Source organism: Sus scrofa, chromosome 8 (assembly GCF_054392235.1).
Source record: "Sus scrofa isolate SSC_HxYL_T2T_F1_AM1 chromosome 8, Sscrofa_HxYL_maternal_Yorkshire_Landrace_v2.0, whole genome shotgun sequence".
Taxonomy (NCBI): Eukaryota; Metazoa; Chordata; class Mammalia; order Artiodactyla; family Suidae; genus Sus; species Sus scrofa.
This window is the reverse complement of record NC_139390.1, coordinates 17,467,755-17,487,824: the sequence shown is the minus strand read 5'-3', so window position 1 is coordinate 17,487,824 and position 20,070 is coordinate 17,467,755.

The following is a 20,070-nucleotide window of genomic DNA, read 5'->3' as shown; positions in this document are numbered from 1 at the left end:
AGTCTTAAATGACGACTTGAGATTTATTTTCATGTATTTGAAAAGTAACCAATCAGCCAAGTGTGTGATTTTCTTTTAACTGATAATATTTGTATGTTTGGGTGCAGTTACCAACCTAAATAGAATCGAGATTTTCAGAGGCCTTTGCAGACACCCCTTAGATTGGTCCCCACAAAGTCTCAACACAGGTGTTATACTTGGTGAAAGATTTAGAAGATGTTAGAGGCTAGCATGTTGGTTAAAACTGTTCTGCTCAAGTTGAGTATCAAAAAAGATCAAAGTAGTAGCAAAGAGGGATATATAGTCACCTATGAATGAGAATGGAGGACTGCAATGATAAATGGAAACATCAAAAAGCAGAAGTAGATGACATCTGATAATACATACTTTAAAGAAGTTGGGGTCTTTGAAGAAACAAAAGTGTTTGAAAGAAGCCATGAGAAGTTCGGAGGGAACCAACATGATTTAAGGGTCGCGAAGTATGTAAAATAGAGAGAAAAATAGCCTGTGGTTGAGAGATGTAAGGAAGCAGATATCTCAGGGGATACCTATATTTAAGTTAGAGATAGAAAGGGAAGGGAGCATTCAGATAAATATTTGAAAGTGATTGTAGGATATCTTGAAGATGTATGCCATTGCCCATGAGCAATGTGACAGGGCTTGAGAGGGCATGGGGATGAGTTTAGATTTAGGAGCAGAAGAAATAGGATGGGAATGAGCTTCTGGATGAGGGATGTCAGGGTACCTGAGGGAATATGGAGAGTGAGGCTTAAGGGGATCCCTGGATTATCAGCACTTGAAGACTCCCAGGCTGATGAATTTGACCTGGAGGGAAAACTGATTCCCTTGAACTTGAGTGTAGACCCCTTGATTAATCCAGACTACTGTTCTTCATCTTTAGTGTGCTTGTAGCAGCCAGGAACATGAAGAGCTGGAGGAACGACTTGTTGCACTCTCTTTTTTAGGTGGACTTACCACCATAATAATGATAGTCCTGTCTTTAATTCCTTTTCTATATCTTCAACATTTTCTCATGAAATAGCAACAGTCGTCAGTCGATGAGTCCTTATCAAGTGAGATATTCCTGTCAACGAAATACTGTTGAGTTGTTTTCCTTTCTTCCCTATGAAACATTGTGTAGCATCTGCATTAGGCATGTATATGTAGTTTGTAGGCACTATCTCTCATTTAGGCAGATCCATCATTTAAACCAAGCAAAGAATATGAAAGGATGAGCATGGGCCATAGAGCCACAGAACACTATTTGTTTGCAAATCTCATCCAAGCCATCCAATTTAGTTTTTTTAATAAATCAATAATGAAGCTAACAATTTGATTACCATCTTCATATTTCTATCTATTAATTGGTTCCAATTCTTGATGAGAAATAGACTTGCTTATGTTTTGAGCTTCTAAAACCCCAACAACTCTAATAGAAGTCTTGGACTTTTGCCCAATAATTGAGGTGTTGTGATTGCTTAGAATGTATCATTTAAGGGGCAGACTCTGAATCTGACCAGGAAAATTTACACTGTTGAGGTAAAGGGCTGGGAAACATATTCAGAGAAATAAGCATGTACTTGACAAAAAGTGGGTATTTAGTATATGTAAGGCTTTTCTCCCTTCTTATTAAATGAGAAGTCATTGGATTGATTGTAGATGATAACTGTTCTGTTGCTGAGGATCAAATGTATTTACGATGCCAGAGACTTATGAATCATCATGTAAATTTGGTAGCCAAAGCTGAGTAGACTTGTTACTTGTGGTGATATAATGAGGGTTATCATGGAGTCACCTTTTCATGGTGGAAGAAATGGGTTGGGGTCTATGCACCAATATCTAAGAGTCAAATATTTAACTGACCTTACAGCAGAAAGTGACTGAAGGGGACAGAACTGACTCCCTCATGCTAACAAGTTTATGTGAATTGGCCAGGTTGTCTCATACTCAGAAAGAAATCTGTAGAATCTTTGAAAGTTGCAGTTTCCAGATAAAGACAGAGGGTCAGCTGGATAAATACTTCTTTCCTAGAAGTCACCTGTATGCATTGGTCCTGGACTCAACTAGAATTCCCTATAATTAAATTCTTCTACCCCTTAAGTGTGATGTATGAGAAAGTACAACAGCTCCACTTAGGCGAGCACAGGTGAAAATGGGAAGAAACATCTTAACATGTTCTGTCCCTAGATCTAGTCATCCCTAAGAATAGCATCATCCTTGCCCTGCTGTGATTTGGTTGTTTAAACCAATAAATTTCTTTCTTAGCTAAATTTGTTCAAATTAGGCATCTTATAATTTGCAGTTGTATATTCCTTTGTAATATGGAAAGATTCAATTTCTTCTTTTACTTTTCTGCTCCACTGGCTTATTATTACTTTCTAAATTTTCTGAGTAATATTCATTTGTAAACATAAGAATATTACGAAATCTATAACACCATAAAAAATTCAGTAAAAGGAAGTTATAACCCCAGGAAGTCTAAACATCAACTTGGATAGGGAATATAAAATACAAGATATGTGTCAAGGACCAAAATGACCTTCTGGTCTGCTGGACCAGATTTGCTGATCTGTTGGAGATTCAGATTGTTTTGTTGTCAATATTTGCATAGATTGAACAATTTGGATATAAAAACTCAAACTCAACTTGAATTATCTAAGAATGTATGAAAATTGTATGCTGGATAATATATACAGGAGAGGAATTTGCATAGGATTATAGGAAAGTTCAAAAAAGTGTATTTAGAATAGGCTGAGAGCCAGAACCGCTTTAGGGATCTAGAGAACATTGACTACTAACCTCATCATGATAGATGGGGTGAATCGGCTCTATTTTTAGTAACTGTTTTACTCTGCCCAAGACTTAGTGTCCTGGGATAAATTTGGATCCTCATTCACCCTCGGTATGTTGATTTACCCACACTTCCTTCAGGTCCAACCGCAGCAGTGATTGGACTGTGGAGGAGTAATTCTGAATGAGAAAGAAAGAAAAAAGAAAGAGAAGAGAGGGAGGGAGAGAGGGATGAAGAAATAAAGAAAAAAAGAAGAAAAAAGAAAATAGATTCGAGTGTTATTAAAAACTCACTAAGGAGGAGTCCCCATCATGGCTCAGTGGCAGCAAACCCAATTAGCATCCATGACCATGGGGTTTCATCCCTGGCCTCATTCAGTGGGTTAAGCTGTGGTGTAGGTCTGATCTGGAGTTGCTCTGGCTGTGGTGTAGGCTGGCGGCTACAGCTTTGATTGGTCCTCTAGTCTGGGAACTTCCATTTGCCATGGGTGCAGCCCTAAAAAGACAAAAAGAAAAACAAAACAAAACCTCACTAAGGAATGAGCATAGGACACTGAGCAATATTACATGTCAGTCACTTTTGAGTGAAAATAATTCAGTATGACTCAATATTTACTATTGTTCCAGTTATCTATTTCCTGAAATATTTTTACATGCATTATCTCTTTCCGGCTTGTTTGGGCTTCCTCACAGCCTGGTGGCTTAAAGACAGCCAGGTTGCTGATGCAGTTTCTCAGAGCTCCATGGGTGAGTGTCCCTGAAGAACCAGGCAGGAGCTATGCTGCTCTTTATAGCTTAACTGCAGAAGTCACATAGCATCATTTTTGCTACAGTCACAACCCACGCATATTCAAGGAGAGAGAACTGAGACCCCGCCTCTCAGCAGAGAAATATCAAAATTGCACTGAAAGAAGAGCATGGATGTTGGCAGAGACTGCTAAAAATATAACCTTCCAGTTCTGGGAAATACAATATACCACAAGGATGGGCCCAAACCACACTAATCTCAGTGTAAGAAGCCTGGTGATGTCTTGAAGTCCTCCTCCTGATTGCCTCCTCTCCTTCTTCTCTATCCCCCGTGCTAAACATAATAAATCCTAGTGCAACTCACTAACTGATATTTTTAATACACCTCATAGAACAGGAGTAAAGTTGTGCATGAAATAATATCAATTCCAGCAGATAAATTACTTTTTAAATATTAGTTTTGTGAATATAAAGAAAGTTATTCTCATAGGATTAATTTTTGAAGACCTCAGTCACAAAAGAATCAGTTCTTTTTTGAGGAAATGTTCAAAGAGCTTTCTGTTTTGGGCAGAGGATATTTCTTGACTCAGAGTGTATTTATTATGCATCAGCTATTTGTTGAGCACTCGTCTTAGGGTTAGAAATATAGAGGGAAACAAAACATTAAAAAAAAAAAAATGCTGCCACCAGAGTACATTAATCACTTGGGAAAAGGACACTGCCTGTTCAGTTTCTTCCACCACTATTGGGTGAAGGCCTCCCCCTACCCACACCTTGCGGGGACTATGACATTTTCACCACTGTAGTCTCAGGAGTGTGCCAGCACAGTGCCTGGAGAAAGCAAGTTCTAATACATTTGTGTTGAACTAACGTGCAGACATGAAGGAACTCAGGCCAGTTACTCAAAGGACGGGGCTTTCAAGGGAAAGGCAACAGCATGCCTTCTTCTTCAAGACTTGGCACTAGACTAGCTTGCAGAAAGGGCTGCACTCCATCCTTAGCAACGAAGGTTTAACAACAGGCAGGGAGAAGGAGCAGAACTGGTTCTTGGTTACTTTCTCAGTAAGAAGGATAAAGAAATCTCTACACTGTCTTAAACTTGCGTAATTTCCCTCGTGTTCGTTATTCTTGCTTTGCTCTCTCTCTCTCTCTGTGGTGATTAAGAGTATATATTTTTTAATGTTATGTGCACTTGTCTTTTGGGAGTGGAAAGAAGGAGGAGGCTGGGGAGATGGTTACTCTCTGCAAGGAAGCTCGAGGGCAGAGAATCCTCTGGGGACAGAGCTGGTGCCTGCAGCTTCAGCGAGTTGGGAGTAGGTGGAGTCCCTGGGGCAGCTCCAAGGTAAGATGGGACAGCAGCTAGTCTGGGGTTCAGAGGGTCCACAAACTCAAGAGTGCAAAGGCCTCCGTGGTTCCTTGACCAAGCCTTGCCCAATGTTTCTTGGTACAAATTTAAAGGCAAATTACTGCTTTTCTAATGCTTTCCCTTTTGTGTTTTCTCTGTCAGTTAAATATGTCATCCACACTGGAAATCTTTCTGAAGCCCTGCCCCGATTTTCTCAGCCTTCACTTATAATCACTCACCTAGTCCTGTCATTTTTTTTTCCCGTTAATGTCTTTCAAATCAATCCCTTTTATTTCCATCTTCACTGTTCAAATCAGGATCACCATCGCTGTCCCCTAATTGGTCTCAACATGAGAAAACTCCATCCCACTCCCACTACCTTTTTTCTTAAAAGCAAATTCAATTATGCTTTTTTCTGCTTAACTCTCTGCTAAGTCGTCCTCCTACCTCCAAGACAAAACCTCAAACCTTAGCATATGAGGCTTCTGCTCTCCCTTTAACTTTGAGACTAATTTTTTTTATGCTGCTTCCCCAAATACCTCCTACACTCAGCTTTATGGGTTGGCTCACTGAAGCCATACTGTTCCAAATGATTGATTCGTATATTTTTACATATAATATTCACTTTGCCTGGAATGTACTTTCTTTCCAATAGGTAGCTTTCTTCTCAACTTTCAGGACCTAGATAACATATTATTTTGACTCAGTGAAGCTTTTTTTCCACCCCTTCAGGCACTATATATATTGTGACTTTCTTGAGAGAAGGGGTTTCTTGTTCATCAACACAGTATCACAAGTACCTAGCAAAGCATCTATTATAAAATTGGTAAATAACACATAAAGTCAATGAATGTAGGTGGCATGGATAGTTTTGGTCCTCTGTGATGTGATGTTAGGGAAAAATGTGGAAGTACAAGTCTGGGTAGATAAAGAATTGGCTTCTCTGTAAAATGTCACTGATTATACATGAAAATCTGTCTTTTTATTGCCCAGGGGAATAAAGAAATTAAACCAGGAAAAGCCAGTATATCTATTCCATCTATAGACAGGTGGAAAATCTCAACCTTATAAAGGGTATGCAATTCTGTTCTTGGTTGAAGGAGTAATACCAGCTTTGAAAAAAGTATGTTTGGAGGACAGTACATACAGCCGCACCTGAAGGGGAGTGTTCACTTTTTTTTTTTTCTTGGCCAAAGTACCTACTTTCAGATGCCCTATGTGTGGCCAGCATGTGCTCATCTAGAAGAAATGAATTCAATCAAGAAGAATATTCTAAAGAGATAATTAATTCTTCTTGTGTATTAGCGATCTTGAAATAGCCAATGCCTGCTCAAGCTAGTAGAACAAAATAACATAGACTGGGTGACTTAAACAACAAATTATTTTTTATAGTTCAGTGCTAAGATATCCAATATCAGAGTGTCTGCAGATTCAGTGTCTGTGTGGGCCTATTGCCTTGGTTTTATTTTATTTGTCTTTTCTAGGGCTGCACCCATGGCTTGTGGAGGTTCCCAGGCTAGAGGTTGAACTGGAGCTGTTGCTGCTGGCCTACGCCAGCACAACAATGCCAGATCCGAGCCTTGTATGCAGCGTGCACCACAGCTCATGGCAACGCCGGATCCTTAACCCACTGAGCGAGGTTAGGGATTGACCTGCAACCTCATGGTTCCTAGTCAGATTCGTTAACCACTGTGCCACGACGGGAACTCCTGCTTCCTTGTTTTTAGACAGTTGTCTTCTATCAGTGTGTGCACCAAGAAGGAGAGAAGGAGAGAGAGTGATATATAGAGAGAGGTAGCGAGAAGGAGCTCTTGTGTCTCTTCCTTTTCTCATAAGGACACAAATCTCATCATGAGGATACCACTCTCATGAATTCATATAAACTTAATTACCTTCCACCTCAAAATACCATCACACAGGGCATTAGAGCTTCAACATGTGAATTTTTGGGGGACACATACATTCAGTCCATAACAACTAACAAGGTCTGATCTCAAAACCATAGCAATAATAAATGCAATAAAATGCATAATATTATTAGTGTAGTAGTAGAGATTTACTACTGTGTTGGAGTTACTATTTTAGATGTTTTTATGTATGTTGGCTTGTTTAATCTATTGATCCTATGAGGAAGGTGCTATTATTATTCTCATTCTAAAGATGAAGAAATTAAAGAAAAGAAAGCTTCAATAACTAACCTAAGGTCACTCTAATAATTAGCAGAGATAGAAATCAAATTCAGTCTGAGTCCAAAGCTCATATTCTTAACCCAAATGCTGAATTTATATGAGGAAACACTTATCAGGATTTTTTTTCTTTCTTTCTTTTTTTTACTCAATGAATTTATTACATTTGTAGTTGTACAATGATCATCTCAATCCAATTTTATAGGATTTCCATCCCACACCACCAGCACATCCCCCGACTCCCCAGACTGTCTCCTTTGGAGACCATAAATTTTTTCAAAGTCTGTGAGTCAGTATCTGTACTGCCAAGAAGTTCATTGTGTTCCATTTTTCATATTCCACATCAATGATAGCATTTAATGTTGGTGTTTCATTGTCTGACTGACCTCACTTAGCATGATAATTTCTAGGTCCATCCATGTTGCTAAAAATGCCATTATTTCATTCCTTTTAATGGCTGAGTAATATTCCATTATGTATATGTAACACATCTTCTTTATCCACTCCTCTGTTGATGGACATTTAGGTTGTTTCCATGTCTTGGCTATTGTAAATAGTGTTGCAATGCACATTGGAGTACATGTGTCTTTTTGAGTCATGGTTTTCTCTGGATAGATGCCCAGGAGTGGGATTGCTGGATCTTCTAATTTAATGTATTTTAACATTTTTGTAGTCATGGAAACATTTATATAAAACACATTTTTTTAAAAGTCTTAGAGTATAAAAGAGATAAAGATGAACTAGACTTTTATTCCTAGCAATATAATGGGATATATATACCAAATGCACTCCTTTCACAAAAATGGAAAATATTTAAAAAATTAAATTTTGTTTTAGTACTCAGTAAAATTGAAGAAGTTCTCAAGATGTAAGAAAAAAAATGTGGACAGAAATACATTGTAATAAAATGGAGTCTTTCATAAAAAAAAAAAAAAAAATTTGTAGATTCCCAGTAGGCTACAGCTTTTCTTTTAAATCTTGCGGAGAAGAGTGGAATGGATCTTACAGATTCACATCATTTACTCTTATTAAAGTTAGAATTCATAACAGGATACTTCCTCAGGAAAAAAAATGAATTAGAAAAATAGATACCATATGAAGGAAAGAGTAAAGAGACTTGTCAATCCCAGTCCTAAGTCTTAGGTGAGATAAAATTTTAAAAGTTTACTCTAAGTTCTTAACTACATATTAGCCTTCACACAAGTTGAGAATTAAGGCCTACAGTACTTAAAAGTCCTGAGTCAAGAAATTATGTAAAATATTCCTGGGCCAGAGTTCCCTCAAGGGTCTAGCAGAAGCAAATGCAAATCCTCTCTCAAGGAGTGCATTCTCAGCACAGATGTTATAGAATTCCATAGGTAAAACTCCAAAGGAATATAAATGTACAGAAATATTTATAAGAAACTCATGAAGAAATAAGGCATGTGGTTTTTGGTCAATCATATAAAGACCTTAGACATTATCACTCATGTTCTCATACACACAAAAAAAACAGAACAAACTGAAAATCAACAACTCTCCTTAGATCCCTCAGATAATTGAGGTCATAGGGCAAACTGGTATCCTAAAAACTGGAAAGAGAATAAATACCAAAAATCACATTACCTTTTGCTGACCTAGAACATAAACCCAAGCAGAAGACTGCCTCTGGAACCACTACTCATAAGAGCACCTAAAATGTGATTGATGAATTGCCAGAGGCTAAATGTAGACTAGCTACAGAGTTAAAATCTCCTGGGGCCTGGCCTTGGGCAGGGGGGTGCACTTTAGTGATTTTTACAACTCCTGGAGCTCTGCCACCTTCACCTCAGGGTGGAGACTGAGAAAACTCCCCTCATAATTCTGGTGGGCAAAGAGAAAGTAAGCATTTTGAACATTCCCTTCTTCTCAGCAAAGGAGTTTCCTCAGTCCTCAAACGATAATAGTTTACTACAACCTAAACAACTTGAATTTTACCAGAATCTAATTGATGTGGATAGTGGAATAATCAAATCTAACACCCTATGGCATTCATATTTCACCTATGGAAGAGGAAAAAAATGTTGAAAACTACTTTGAGAATCATAGCCAAGGGACATAGGCTCACAAAAAGACAGAGATTTAATTATTGGAGTACAGAATGCTTCTCCTCTCCCCACGCCTCACCACAACTTCAACCAGGTTTCTGAATATGTAGCACCAATAGGACAGTATGAGGGTGTGTATGTGTGTGTGTGTGTGTGTGTGTGTGTGTGTGTGGAGACAGAGAGAGAGGGAGATGGTGAGCAGAGAAGAAAAGACAGAAGGAGAGCGTGATTAGATTAAGAGAACTGACACAACAGCTCACATAATTCTGTTGCTAGGGCAGCAGCCTGGATTTCCGGAAACAACTGATATTGCAGTTCAAGTCCTGAGGACTTCTGTTGGCAGAATTCCCTCTTGCTTGAGGAAACTCTGTGTTTTGTTCTATTCAGATCATCAACTGATTAGGTGAGTCCCACTCAACCATGGAGAACAATGTAATTTACTCACAGTGTATTGACTTAAATGTTAATCCCATTCAAAAACACCCTACCAGAAATATCAAGAATAATGTTGAAATGTTGGACCCAATATCCATGCACTGTGGCCTTAAGCCACGTTCACACATAAAATTAAGAATTGCAATTCTGTACAAATGCGGTAGATTGCATAACTAGCTACATTTTTCAGTCTTCCGTATATCAATACCACTTGTCATACGACTTGGCAGTTCTTCCATGTAAGCTGTGCATATTTTCTTGTATTTTAACTTTGTCTTCAGCCAGATTACTCAGTATAGTTTATATTCTAAGGAGGAAGTGAAGAGTTCCAGTTCTAAACTCAGACCTTAAGTAGTTTTTTGCATTTCCTTTGGCTTTCTTTTGTTCCTGCCATCATCATTAGAAAAAACATATCAGGGATAAGACCCACATGGACCAGAGTTGTCCTAATCAAGCTTTCCTAGCCACGCTAAGCCTTGATCTACCAACCCTCAGCGACGAACATATTATCTGGGATCAGCAGAGTTCTGAGATGAGTTCAGCCTACATCAGCCAATCCCTAGACTTGTGACTGACAATAAACAATCATTGGTTTAGGCTACTGAGTTTGGGATTGTTTATATAACTAATTAATTAGTTAATAAATACAATGAGATGAATAATCAGTTAAACACAAGAATTAGTGAATTAGAGGACAAATTATAGAAACACACTTGAAATGTAATACAAAGAGCAAAAATGTAAAAGGAAAATAAAAACTGAATGAGAGAGTGAGATGGTCTATAACGTCTTTGAATTTGCAGATGAGGGACTACATGGTAGGAAGGAATTAGTATTCAAAATATGTTAAAAAAAAACCCTAGAAATCAACATAAGAAAGAAGAAAATGATCAAAAAGGCAGGACAAGTATTTTATAGGAGAGAAATTTCAAAAGGCCAGGAAGTATATGAATTTATCTGTTATATCAAGGAATTGCAAATTGTAAGAATGATGATGTATAGAGAGGCCTGGAACTGACCTGAGCTGTTTTATTAACATAAAAATGTCATCAGGAGTTCTCTTATGGCGCAGTGGGTTACGGATATGGTGTTGTCATTTCAGTGGATTGGGCTGCTATTGTGGCACAGTTTTGATTCTTGCTCGAGAAAATCCACTTGTCACAGGTACAGCCTCACCCCCCGCCCCAAAATATATCAGTACAATATTGACTCCTAGACAAGGTAGAAAAATAATGATTAATAGCATTCCTTTGGTACCCATGGGTCCAATAAGTTTTGAGGTGGTTTATATCAGCTTGTCACTACTGTTTATTAATAATAAGGCCACTAGATTTGTAACTGGTTTTGCTGAGATCTCCAGAGAGCTCCACCATTGAGACTGTTATGTACAAGAATTTTGCCGATCAGGTCAAGAAGGTATAAGGAGACTGGACTGAAGCATTATCTTGGGCTCCCTTTTTCTAGGTGTGCCATGCACAGGTTTGTGGTTTCTTAGAAAAAGTGCATTTGTTATGACCCTTACAGAGAGAGGACAATTGGAATTCATGCCTACCTTCCCTGGACTTCTTGTTGTTAAGAAACCTTTGACTTTGATACATGTCCTGAGTTTAATTCTCTTGCTATTTTTATTATTTTCCTACCAAAAAGATATAGATCTGTAGGTATTATCATTTTGGTTTCTATGCATCTTTATTTGCAATATAATTCACCTAATTGCTACTGGTAGTACAGAGAAGATAACATTTTAACTCACCAAACTGACAAAAACATAAAAGTCTAGAATATTAAGTGTTGATGAGATGTGAAATAACAGGGATTTTCTTACATGCTGGTTGGATTATGCATTGATACAACCACTTTTAGAATTAATCCGCATTACCTGGTAAGATTGAAGATGTGTACACTAAGATTCTAAAATGTTTATAATAAAAACACTTGAAAAGCTCATGCACACAATCCCCAAAAGAGGTGTATAATAATGTGATGGTGGTTGGACCCAATCCAAATATCCATCAATAAGAGAATGAATATATAAGTTCATCTTTATTGATAGAATAATAATAATGGATAGAAACCAGTCTCATAAGAATATTTATTATGAAACTATTTATATAAAATTTAAAATACATAAAATTAAGTACATATTTAAAGACACAAACACAGTTTTAAAACTAAAACTAAGAATATAAATGTTTAAAGATACAATTTTAAAGCTATACAATACAAAATAATGATGTGTGGTAATTCAGAATAGATGCTGCTACTAGTCTAATGGGAAGAAAGAGTCTTTGATATGAAAGAGTTTTCTAATGTTAATGTTCCATTTCAAGAATGTTTGATATGTTATTCTATATATCTCAAGGAACAGTTTAAAGTTACTTGTCTTGACCACTGCCTTCTACTGATAGTTAAACATATTAAGGACCAGAGAGAGAGATAAGCTGTCAACACTGCCATATAGCTCACTACTAACAGAGATGAGTCCAAGCCATCTGTGTTTGTTCATACCACTTTCTACCTAGCCAAGGAACTCAAATAATGTGGGGTGTAGTAAAAATATAATTTGGCATCTTGAAGCCATCGTAATATACGCATAAGATACAATAAAGTGGGAAGGAGAACTAAAAGTAAGAGTTTCGATCAGGAATTTAAGTTTGGAAGAGATTCAGTACCTTTCCCTTAGATGATACAGCAGAGCATCCCACTAAAGCATCATTAATAGACAAAATCCCAACCAGCAGAAAACACTGCATTGAACTCTGCTAGAGTCTTGATCCAAACATGGGGATATTATTGGAATTCTCTGTAATGTCTCTAAGTAACATGCGGAAATGTTTATAATGAGCCCCTTGGGAAATTTGTAATATTGCAGCTTGCCTTTTTTTCATAATGCTCGATGGCAAAGAATTTTTAAACAGTTTTTTTGTGGGTTTATTAGGCTCAATAGTAGAAATACGTTTCTATTTTTCCTGATTTATATTCACACTAGGAGAAACGTGGTGCCAAGAAATACTGGACAATATTCAGTATTTGGATTATATGCATAGCACAATATTTATATAGGAAAGTTATAGACATAAGATGTTAGGATTTAGGGATAGATTGAAAGGGAATGGATGAGATATTTTAAGAAGATATTTGATGGACTACTCTTACACAATTTTAGGCAATGTGGAAAGGTTTTATAGAGGTTTTTTTTTTTTTAATCCAAAGGTAGAGAAGAATGCTATTAAATTTTTCCCAGTACAGAGATAAAGGGGAGAGATGAATACTTTTATACATTGGTATTCAAATGTGGTTGTGTGATTGGCTATATCAGAATATCCCATTTTTTAAAAAATGCAGATTCATGAAAACTCCCAGATAATATCATTTCTTTAGGCTGAAGATGATGCTCATAAACTTATGCTAATTAAAAAACATAACTTCCAGAATTATTCTGATGGAAAGTGAACCCTGAGAATTACGTGTCTTAGCTCTTTTGAGATCATGAAAATATTCAATCACCGGGGATGGAGTGAGGTTGTGGTACCTTCATTTCCTGGTATAGAAACAGCATTGCTCTATGTGCAAGAGGAGTAAAAGAGAAGATGCACTCTCAGAATCTCTGCATCAGGATTGCGAGAGAGAGAACTAGCAATTTTTGTGAAGAACACTGTTCTTAGTGTCCACCTTTTCTATGACTGTACTGTTGACTGTTAACGTGGATCTAAAGCTCCCAGGGTGCTGGTCAATACCCAAGTTTGGAAGAAAGCAAAAGCCACAATTAGTGAAGCCAACTGGTATTTTCCAGTGCTTCTAATGATAGATGATATTTCTGAAGACTTGAAAGATTTATAACACACCCCATATACCTGGTGCATTCAAGATGAGCGGACTTTGTATGCTTAGAAGTGAGCAGGAAGATGTGCTGCATTGAATTTTATTGATTTTCCTCTTTGCTTGTATAGTTTTATGATGTTCCATTTTTTCTTTCTCTTGCTTTGGAAACTGTGGCTTCAGTTATTTATTTTCTTCCTCCATTTTACATTTAAAATGTACATGTAACACTGCATCAATTTTCATGGCCACAGGTAATAGGGCTAGGTGAATTCTCTGGACAAGAAAAAATGGTCTAGTGATAGAGGAGTTAATTATTTTCCTTGTAAGAATCTTCCCCTCAAGTTCTCTTCCATTTTCATTTTCTCATATTTTTGGAATGCATTTATAATTTGCCTTCTGATTTTAAGTACTGAGATCTCACTTTCAGAGATTATATAGTGGTAGCTCTGAATTATTTCCATTTATATTTTGTACCAGGATCTTTGGTTGTGAATAATTTCCTTCTACAACTTTTTGATATAACTCATCTGGCAATAAGACTAAGCAGATGAATTATAGAAATAAGGCTTTTGTTTGTGGAGGCTTGGTCATTGATGAGAATCAACTTTGCTAAATAATTTGTCTTGGTTTTCCTCTGGTCTTTGCTCAGTTCACATTGTGATTTTAACCAGACTATTATGCCTTTTGTATTATAGAGTAAATTTCTCTCAATAATCTCAAAGTTTTGGATATGCCAGCCAATTATACATTGAAGTCATGTTTGGGCTCACGGCCCATGGCACAAAGTTCAACCTCTAAATTTGCTAGTTCTTTCTCATATCTGCTGAATTAATATGCTAGATTAGAGAAGGACAGTGTATGGGTTATCACTGGCTCCAAGGCTAGAATCAAAGTGAGCATCACTTTTCTTGTTAAAAAATGATTTGAACACACGAAGAAGAGACTGAAAAAAGAAGTTCTTGTCACTGTTCATAATATGAGCTCCTGTCAGACAGGATCATTATGATACCAGTATTCCCAGATTTCAGACATTCCCATAACATTTTCACACATTTTTTTTATCACATAATACCTATAGAATTAAAGTTAGTTTAAACTAAATAATATTGGCATTTTCAAAATTGGTGAACACTGAGAATTTCATATAATTCAACCTAATAGTTAATATTTTCTGTTCATTCACTTTTTACCTAACATACTGTCTTTAAAAGTGAAAAAATATCACTGTCACAGAAGAAAAACTTGAACCCCTTGTGATAAATAAAATGAAACATTACAAACAAATGCAATGGAAACAAGACAGCAGGGAAGGTCAATGGCATTAAATTCTAACTTGATACTGCATCCTGCCAAATACTCAGAGCTAGAAGTCTACCCTTTCTTTGTTAAGAAGAGTGATTAGGAGTTAGTTTAAGATGCCTTAAAACTAACAAAAATTTTTCTCTCAAGATAATCAGTACTGAAAGAAAATTTTGAAAAAGAATATTTGTTCAGTCTGTGATTTACTATTTATGTATACATATAGTCTTTTTTAGTACTTTGTTCTATATCTTTATTTTCCTTTTTTAAAATATATATATAATGATTTTTTTTTCATTATAGCTAGTTTACAGTGTTCTGTCAATTTTCCACTGTACAGCATGGTGACCCAGTTACACATACATATATAGTCTTTTTTATGGCCGCTCCTGAAGCATATGGAGGTTCCCAGGCTAGGGGTCAAATCAGACCTGTAGCCGCTGGCCTGCAAGGCAGCCACAGCAATGCGAATTTCGAGCAGTGTCTGCCACCTACACCACAACTCATGGCAATGAGAGATCCTTAACCCACTGAGCAAGGCCAGGGATCGAACCTGCATCCTAAGGGATGCTAGTCAGATTCGTTACCACTGAGCCATGATGGGAACCCCTGTGATTTAATATTAATTGCATACTCTGGAGTCACATGTCTTACATTTTGGAAAATGGCATATTAGATCACTTTTTTTGCCCAGTTTTCCCTTTTTTGTTTTCAGAGGGCACTTCTAAGCATGCAAAAAGTGGCACAGTTATTCATGTGCCAGTGTCTAGGACTAAATTAATTTCATAAATTATGTCAAATGAAGCAGATGATATCTTGCAGAGTCCACAATTCTCTTGATGTCATTTATCATAGCATATAGCTTAATTAAATATAATTTTTATTTATATTCTGTTTCTCTCTTCTAGCTTCTATGAATTCTGGATCTTCTGTCCCCCCTAAGTCAGTGCTAACATGTGCATAATTAGGTAGACGTAGACAACTGAGTCAATGTGTGCAACAAAAGATGTGGGAAAATAATACTTACAAAGAATAATATTACTTTAATTAGTCTAATTAGTACTAATTTCTATAGTACTCAGCTTCTGAACTATAAAAATGGTATACGAAACCTTTAGGTGAATACATTCATTGTTCACTTAACTAACTCCTCGTTTAGTTTTCAGATGTATTGAAATATCTTGATTCCTGGAGGTATGTTTTGGTGTGTCTGTGAGGGTAAAGAATGACAGGATTAAATGGAAGCATTTTTCCAGGCGTTGATGTTAGTATATAAATAACATTTAAAATAAATATATAGATTGATAGCAATTGACATAGGTATCTACAGATATACATATACATACCTATGATGTAAGTATACATACATATACAAGCAAAGATATTCTTTGAAAACAGTAAAAAAAAAAATTACATGAATTTGAGGATAAAACAAGACCTCACATAAATGTTTTAAGCAATCTCCTTCCACAAATGAGGGACTATTGTTCTAAATCAGCTCTATTGAGGATAACAAATAATAGCACTGGACAATCTATGTATGCAAAAAAATGACTTTGAAATTACTAGCAAGCTTATTAAGGCAGTGGGAACTTTTAAGACCAAGGTTTTGAAAATAAGGGAAGGCTAGAGAGATGAATCCAGATTTTGGAACATTTTTCTCCTTGACTTATTATCAATTCTAAAAGCGAAAATGATAACTGAAAGCTGCCTAAATCCTAGCAATAATGTGAAACAGAAATAGAATAATCATCAAGACTAATACCAGATTTCTAATAATTTCAATTACTGATGCAGTTTAGGTGATTTGCCCTTATTACAGTAGTTAGAAAGAAGAAAATGTAAATCTTATTAGGAGAAATATAATAAAAAACAATTTTTACTATACTTTTTATGCAATCCTGATAATTAAATAAAATATGGTATTTTGAAAGAGTGATTTGCAGACAATTGAACAGAATAAAATGCAAAATGGAAATACATACTTGGAAATGCATAAATTGAAATTATTATACACAGGCTTAAAAACATCTATGATTACTAGGATCAACTAAGTATATGACAAGATAGAGAGCTATTTCAGCAAAAATAAAAATATAAAGAAGAATAAAATAAAAATTATAGAACTGAAAATAGAATAATTAAAACTAAGAACTTAGCGGATATTTTGAGAAAACAAAAGACGGCTAAAGAGAAAATTAATAAACTAGAAGACTTTTCAGAAGAAAATATACAAAGAGACAAATTAAAAAAATCAAGAAAATATGTCGAGGCAACCGTGATACAGTGAAAAATCTAATATATGTAATTGGAATATCAAAAGTAAAGGAGAAAGGAGTTCCCTTCGTGGCACAGTGGTTAACGAATCTGACTAGGAACCATGAGGTTGCGGGTTCGGTCCCTGCCCTCGCTCAGTGGGTTAACGATCCCGATCCGGCGTTGCCGTGAGCTGTGGTGTAGGTTGCAGACGCGGCTCGGATCCCGCGTTGCTCTGGCGTAGGCCGGTGGCTACAGCTCCGATTCAACCCCTAGCCTGGAAACCTCCATATGCCGTGGGAGCGGCCCAAGAAATAGCAACAACAACAACAACAACAACAAAAAAAAGACAAAAGACAATAAAAAAAAAAAAAAAGTAAAGGAGAAAAAGATTAAGGTAGAAGCAATATTTGATGACATATGGCCAAGAATCTCACAAAAAATAATTACATATAAATGGTAGAAGAATTACAACCCTGAACAGGATGAATGCGCAATACCCAAAACCACAAACACACACACACTCAGGCACATTTATTATTATAAAATTGTTGAAAACCAAGATTGAAATCTTAAAGCCAGAGAAAAAAAGAAAATTAAAAAAATAAAATCTAAAGTTTAAAATCCAGAGTTTGACAACTTCTTAAAAATAAAATATTTTCAGACAAACAGACAAAAGAATTGGCTGCCTTGACTTTATCATCCAGGAAAGGAAATACTATGTCAGTCAGAAAAAATAAAAATCTCAGAATAAACAAAAGCGAATGAAATTATTATGTTTGTGAATACAAATGGACATTAACTATTTAAAACAACAACAATAAATCTTGCTGGTTATTAGATATAGAATTAAAACATATGACAACATTAACCCATAAATCAAGAAGGGGAGAAATGGAGTTAAAATATTTTAAAGCATTTATATTATCCTGGAAGAGTAAAAGCACTAATTTATATTAGATTGTATTAAGACAGGGATTCAGGTTATAATTTCAAGAAAAAACACTAAAATAATAGCAAAATTATATATATGTAGATATACATGTCTATTTTATATCTTCATATATAGTATCTCTTGGTATATATAAATCTTTAAATGCATATGTATTATAATATAATAAATATTTATTTAATATAATACATATATTAATAGTACAATTTTTCATTCATATATGTATATAATTATTCACATATGTACGTAAAAATTTTTATATGTATGTATATAATCTCCAGTGAATTAGGCAATGAAATAATAAAAATATTTCCAAAAAGAGGAGAGACAAAAAGAGAGAATGAGAGAAAAAAAGACCAGAATCAGAAGAAACCAAAAAAAAAGGTAAGATGATAGAGATTTAACCCAAATGTTTATACTTACATAAAATATAAATAGAATAATACTGCAGAGAAATGTAAGAATTATCAGACTGAATAATAAACAAGACTCAATCATATGATAATTAAAGGAGACATGCTTTAATTCAGACACAGTGGCTCTGAATGTTTGAAAGTAAAAGAATGGAAAACACATAACATCTAAATACCAAGCTAGTATATGACAAAGAATGTTGGGACCGTAAAAACAAACATGTTAGAGACAAAGGAACATTTCATTGACACTATGGTTAACTAATCTGAAAGACAGAATAATTTTAATTGCACGCCCCAGTAAACTACCTTAGAAAAAAAATAAAATAAAAATTCGCAGTACTCAGAGAAAATATACAAATTTACATCATAGTAAGAATTCTAACAAACCTTTCTTATTAACTTAGAATATTTAGCAAAGCATAACAGCAAACATATGTAAATAAGTATGGCTTAATTGACAAATATCGAATTCTAAGGTTAGGAATTTTATTATTTTATTTTATTTTATTGTGTTTTGTTTTGTTTTGTCTTTTGAGGGCCGCTCCCGTGGCATATGGAGGTTCCCAGGCTAAGGGTCTAATCTGAGCTGTTGCCACTGGCGTGTGCCAGAGCCACAGCAACGTGGGATCCGAGTCGCGTTGCATCCGCAACCTACACTACAGGTCACGGCAATGCCGGATCCTTAACCCACTGAGCAAGGCCAGGGATCAAACCCACAACCTCATGTTCCTAGTCGGATTTGTTAACCACTGAGCCACGACAGGAACTCCAGGAATTTTAGAATATACTTTAAGTGCACATAGAATATCTACCCAAATTTACTGTATGCTGTGGAAGATAGCATTTACTATATGCTAAGCCATATGACAAATGTTAAAGGATAGAAAACTTAAAGAGCTATTCTCTGACTGAAGTGGGATTGAAATAGAAAACAAGAGAAAAATATAATTTTAAAATTTCCACATAATTAGAAAATTTAAAAATAAATTTCAGTGCTTGTTGTTTTAGATAGACTACTAATAATTTAATTCTATCAATAAAAATGCTAGCGTATATTGAATGCTTGCCATGATCCAGACACTGTTTTTTTTTTCATTTTTTAAAGTTTTATCGATGTACAGCTGATTTACAAGGTTATGATGATTTCTATTGTATGACGAAGTGATTCAGTTAGATCCAGACAGTGCTTTAATTGTAGAAAAAGTATTTGGTATTTATTATTAAAACTAACCATCCTGGGAAGAAAAACAATAGGAAAATTATGGTAAAAATGCAATAGTACATAATCGTTAGCACTTAACATTGCCTGGCATTGCACCAAGAAATAGTTTCATAAGCATTATCTCATCTAATTCTTTAAAAATAAATGTAATAGGAATATTATCACCTACAGTTTTCAGATGAGAAAACCAAAGTTTAGATTAATGGGACAATGTAATGCTTCCTGTGAGTGGCAAAACTGGTGCCAGAACACAAGCTGCGTAATTATGTTTCATTCATTAGCTAATTCTACATAAGTAAAAATTGGCTAGTAAAATTTAAAACTTACTTCTGATTTTTTCTTTTTTCTTTATTATTTTTTGCCTTTTTTTTTTTTTTTTTTTTTTTTTTTTTTTGTAGGGCTGCACCCATGGCATATGGAAGTTGCCAGGCTAGGGGTCGAATCAGAGCTACAGATGCCAGCCTACACCACAGCCATGGTAATACGGGGTCTGAGCCTCGTCTGTGATCGACACCACAGCTCAGGGCAATGCCA